A 6,000-nucleotide genomic window follows, 5' to 3' on the forward strand; every position below is an offset into this window, starting at 1 on the left:
GAACACTCTCTGACATAAATCACAGCAAGATCCATCTTGACCCACCTCCTAGAGAAATGGAAAGAAAAACAAAAATAAACAAATGGGACCTAATGAAACTTAAAAGCTTGTGCATAGCAAAGGAAACCATGAACAAGACGAAAAGACAACCCTCAGAATGGAGGAAAATATTTGCAAGTGAAGCAACTGACAAAGGATTAATCTCCAAAATATACAAGCAGCTCCTGCAGCTCAATATGAAAAAACCCCCAATCCAATCCAATAATGGGCAGAAGACCTAAGCAGACATTTCTCCAAAGAAGATATACAGATTGCCAACGAACATATGAAAGGATGCTCAACATCACTAATCATTTTTGAGAAATGCAAATCAAAACTACAATGAGGTATCCCCTGACACCAGTCAGAATGACCATCATTAAAAAATCTACAAACAATAAATGCTGGAGAGGGTGTGGAGAAAAGGGAACCCTCTTGCACTGTTGGTGGGAATGTAAATTGATACAGCCACTATGGAGAACAGTATGGAGGTTCCTCAAAAAACTAAAAATAGAACTACCATATGACCCAGCAATCCCACTACCGGGCATATATCCTGAGAAAACCGTAATTCAAAAAGAGTCATGTACCACAATGTTCGTTGCAGCTCTGTTTACAATAGCCAGGACATGGAAGCAACCTAAGCGCCCATCATCGGATGAATGGATAAAGAAGATGTGGCACATATATACAATGGAATATTACTCAACCATATAAAGAAATGAGATTGAGTTATTTGTAGTGAGGTGGATGGACCTTGAGACTGTCATACAGAGTGAAGTACGTCAGAAAGAGAAAAACAGATACCATATGGTAACACATATATATGGAATCTAAAAAAAAAATTGGTTCTGATGTACCTAGGGGCAGGACAAGAATAAAGACGCAGACATAGAGGATGGACTTGAGGACTCGGGGAGTGGAAAGGGTAAGCTGGGACGAAGTGAGAGAGTGGCATGGACATATATACACTACCAAATGTAAAATAGATAGCTAGTGAAAAGCAGCCGCATAGCACAGGGAAATCAGCTCAGTGCTTTGTGTCCACCTAGATTGGTGGGTTAGAGAGGGTGGAAGGGAGATTCAAGAGGGAGGAGATATGGGGATGTATGTAAATGTATAGCTGATTCACTTTGTTATAAAGCAGAAACTAACACACCATTGTAAAGCAATTATACTGCAATAAAGACGTTAAGAAAATAATGATTCATGTGGAAAATGTTTATGTAGTACTAAGTTAAAGTTAAAAGGGGGAAGGATAATTTTAAAAGTAGTATATGCATTTATAAGTTGTATATGCATTTAAAAGTTGTATATGCATTTTAAAGTCTGCATGTTAAAGTGTTTAATACTATTTTCCTCCAGGTGGTGGGAGTACGTTTTCTGTTTTTAAGTGATTTCTATGATAAAAAATTTGTAACTAAAAAACATAATAAATGTCATTACAATCTTAAAAATAAATAGAATAGCTTGATTTTGAGCAGGGTGGTTGGTAAGGGGGCAGTTTGAGGCTATGCATCAAACAGAGCTTCTTTCAAAAGACTCACCATTTTGCTGGCTTGGAAAGGGAACTCTGTGACTTAAGTTTCCTCCCACTTCTTTGTTTTTCTGTTTTTTTAAAATATGCACTACGGTTTATTGATTACATTACAATTGATTCTTTTTTTAACATCTGTATTAGAGTATAATTGCTTTACAATGATGTGTCAGTTTCTGCTTTATAACAAAGTGAATCAGTTATACATATACATATGTCCCTATATCTCTTCCCTGTTGCATCTCCCTCCACCCCACCCTCCCTATCCCACCCCTCTAGGTGGTCACAAAGCACCAAGCTGATGTCCCTATGCTATGTGGCTGTTTTGCACTAGCTACCTGTTTTACATTTGGTAGTGTATACATGCCCATGCCACTCTTTCAGTTTTTCCCAGCTTACCCTTCACCCTCCCCATATCTTCAAGTCTATTCTCTAGTAGGTCTGCATATTTATTCCCATCTTGCCGCTAGGTTCTTCTGACCATTTTCTTTCTTTCTTTTTTAGATTCCATATATATGTGTTAGCATACGGTATTTGTTTTTCTCTTTCTGACTTCACTCTGTATGACAGTCTCTAGGTCCATCCACCTCACTACAAATAACTCAGTTTCATTCCTTTTTATGGCTGAGTAATATTCCATTATATATATATGCCACATCTTCATTATCCATTCATCTGTTGATGGACACTTAGGTTGCTTTCGTGTCCTGGCTATTGTAAATAGAGCTGCAATGAACATTTTGATACATGACTCTTTTTGAATTATGGTTTTCTCAGGGTATATGCCCAGTAGTGGGATTTCTGGGTCATATGGTAGTTCTATTTTTAGTTTTTTAAGGAACCTCCATATTGTTCTCCATAATGGCTGTATCAATTTACATTCTCACCTACAGTGCAAGAGGTTTCCCTTTTCTCCACGCCCTTTCCAGCATTTATTGTTTGTAGATTTTTTGATGGTGGCCATTCTGACTGGTGTGAGATGATATCTCATTGTAGTTTTGGTTTACATTTCTCTAATGATTTGGATGTTGAGCATTCTTTCATGTGTTTGTTGACAATCTGTATATCTTCTTTGGAGAAATGTCTATTTACGTCTTCTGCCCATTTTTGGATTGGGTGGTTTGTTTTTTTGATATTGAGCTTCATGAGTTGCTTGTGTGTTTTGGAGATTAATCCTTTGTCAGCTGCTTCGTTTGCAAATATTTTCTCCCATTCTGAGGGTTGTGTTTTCGTCTTATTTATGGTTTCCTTTGCTTTGCAAAAGCTTTTAAGTTTCATTAGGTCCCATTTGTTTTTCTATCCAGTTCTCTAGGAGGTGGGTCAAAAAGGATCTTACTGTGATTTATGTCATAGAATGTTCTGCCTATGTTTTCCTCTAAGAGTTTGATGGTGTCTGGCCTTACCTTTAGGTCTTTAATCCATTTTGAGTTTACTTTTGTGTATATAGTGTTAGGGAGTGTTCTAATTTCATTCTTTTACATGTAGCTGTCCAGTTTTCCCAGCACCACATATTGAAGCAACTGTGTTTTCTCCATTGTATATTCTCGTCTCCTTTATCAAAGATAAGGTGACCATATATGTGTGGGTTTATCTCTGGGCTTTCTGTCCTTTTTCATTGATCTATATTTCTGTTTTTGTGCCAGTACCATAGTGTCTTGATTACTGTAGCTTTGTAGTATAGTCTGAAGTCAGGGAGCCTGATTCCTCCAGCTCCATTTTTCTTTCTCAAGATTGCTTTGGCTACTCGGGGTCTTTTGTGTTTCCATACAAATTGTGAGATTTTTTTGTTCTAGTTCTGTGAAAAATGCCGTTGGTAGTTTGATAGGGATTGCATTGAATCTGTAGATTGCTTTGCGTAGTATAAGTGATTTTCACAGTGTTGATTCTTCCAATCCAAGAACATGGTATATCTCTCCATCTGTTTGTAATTTCTTTCATCACTGTCCTATATTTTTATGCATACAGGTCTTTTGTCTCCTTATGTAGGTTTATTCCTAGGGATTTTATTCTTTTTGTTGCAGTGGTAAATGGGAGTGTTTCCATAATTTCTCTGTCAGATTTTTCATCATTAGTGTATAGGACTGCAAGAGATTTCTGTACACATTAATTCTGTATCCTGCTACTTTACCAATTCATTGATTAGGTCTTGTAGTTTTCTGGTAGCCTCTTTAGGATTCTCTATGTATAGTATCATATCATCTACATCAGTGACCATTTTACTTCTTCTTTTCTGATTTGGATTGCTTTTATTTCTTTTTCTTCTCTGATCACTGTCACTAAAACTTTCAAAACTCTGTTGAATAATAGCGGTGAGAGTGGGCAACCTTATCTTGTTCCTGATCTTAGTGGAAATGGTTTCAGTTTTTCACCATTGAGAACGAAATTGGCTCTGGGTTTGTCCTATATGGCCTTTATTATGTTGAGGTAAGTTACCTCTATGCCTACTTTCTGGAGGGTTTTTATCATAAATACGTGTTGAACTTTGTCGAATCCTTTATCTGCATCTAGAGATGATCATATGGTTTTTCTCCTTCGATTTGTTAATATGGTTTATCACATTGATTGATTTGCATATATTGAACAATCCTTGCATTCCTGGAATAAATCCCACTTGATCATGGTGTATGATGTTTTCAATGTGCTGTTGGATTCTGTTTGCTAATATTTTGTTGAGGATTTTTGCATCTATGTTCATCAGTGATATTTGCCTGTAGTTTCTTTGTTTGTGACATCTTTGGTTTTGGTATCAGAGTGATGGTGGCCTTGTAGAATGAGTTTGGGAGTGTTCCTCCCTCTGCTATATTTTGGAAGAGTTTGAGAAAGATAGGTCTTAGCTCTTCTCTAGATGTTTGATAGGTTTCGCCTGTGAAGCCATCTGGTCCTGGGCTTTTGTTTGTTTGAAGCTTTTTAATCACAGTTTCAATTTCAGTGCTTGTGATTGGTCTGTTCATATTTTCTATTTCTTCCTGGTTCCGTCTCAGAAGGTTGTGCATTTCTAAGAATTTGTCCATTTCTTCCAGGTTGTCCATTTTATTGGCATATAGTTGCTTGTAGTAATCTCTCATGATCCTTTGTATTTCTGCAGTGTTAGTTGTTACTTCTCCTTTTTTGTTTCTAATTCTATTGATTTGAGTCTTCTCCCTTTTTTTCCTGATGAGTGGCTAATGGTTTATCAATTTTGTTTATCTTCTCAAAGAACCAGCTTTTACTTTTATTGTTCTTTGCTATCATTTCCTTCATTTCTTTTTCATCTATTTCTGATCTGATCTTCATGATTTCTTTCCTTCTGCTAACCTTGGGGTTTTTTTGTTCTTCTTTCTCTAATTGCTTTAGATATAAGGTTAGGTGTTTTATTTGAGATCTTTCTTGTTTCTTAAGGTAGGCTTGTATAGCTATATACTTCCCTCTTAGAACTGCTTTTGTTGCATCCCATAGGTTTTGGGTCGTCATGTTTTCATTGTCACTTGTTTCTAGGTATTTTTTGATTTCCCCTTTAATTTCTTCAGTGATCTCTTGATTATTAAGCAGTGTGTTGTTTAGCCTCTGTGTGTTTGTATTTCTCACAGGTTTTTTCCTATAATTGATATCTAGTCTCAAAGTATAGTCCTCCCACTTTTTAATTGTTCTTCACCAAGCCTGGTTTAGGAGTGGTTTGGAGCATGCTTTCTTTTGTATTAGTTAGGCGTTTTGCAGGTTTTTGTTTTTAACAGAAATCTGATTCAAAGCAGCTTAAGTCTCAAGTAATGAAAAGTCCAGGGGTAGATTCTGGCTTCCAGTGCCCCAGCCATGTCTTTATGGTTCTGCATTTCTCTTCACCTCTTGGACAAGCTCTTTCTCAAGTGCAGCAGAAAGAGAGGTCTGACAATAAAAGTCTAGGACTCTGGTAGTCTCGTCATAGGAACAAGGGAGATGAGTATTGTGAAAGGTCAGACTTAAAGCAGGTTTAGTCTCACCTGAGTCATGTAGAATGGATTTTCTAGGGCTAATTGGGGTTCTGTTAGTAGAAACAGGGAGAAGAGATACTGTGCAGGGGCAAGAAGAGTCATCCATCAGATTTGTACAAGACTCTGGCTTAGGACAGCCGAACTACTGGAGTCTTCCCTTGACGATGACTCAGAGTCTATTTGTTGCTCTCCCATTGGAGGCACATACTTCCAAGGGATGCTAGAATCCTCCTCATCTCCAGTCACTCTGTGGGCTATTGCCACCATCTGTCCCGTAGCCTCTGTCTTACCCGCATGCGTTACCACTTCTGAAACTTGCGGAAGTCTCTTTCCACATTTGAGGACCACCATGCGATGTTACATTATAAATGATTCATACTATAATAAAGGCCGAATCTTTTGGCTTCTTCCTGATTCATAACGAGTTCCTTGCCTTTCTAGCCCTGTCTGGCTCATGGCAGGATGTCAGTAAATATTTGC

The sequence above is a fragment of the Phocoena phocoena genome, chromosome 11, assembly GCF_963924675.1.
Source record: "Phocoena phocoena chromosome 11, mPhoPho1.1, whole genome shotgun sequence".
Classification (NCBI taxonomy): Eukaryota; Metazoa; Chordata; class Mammalia; order Artiodactyla; family Phocoenidae; genus Phocoena; species Phocoena phocoena.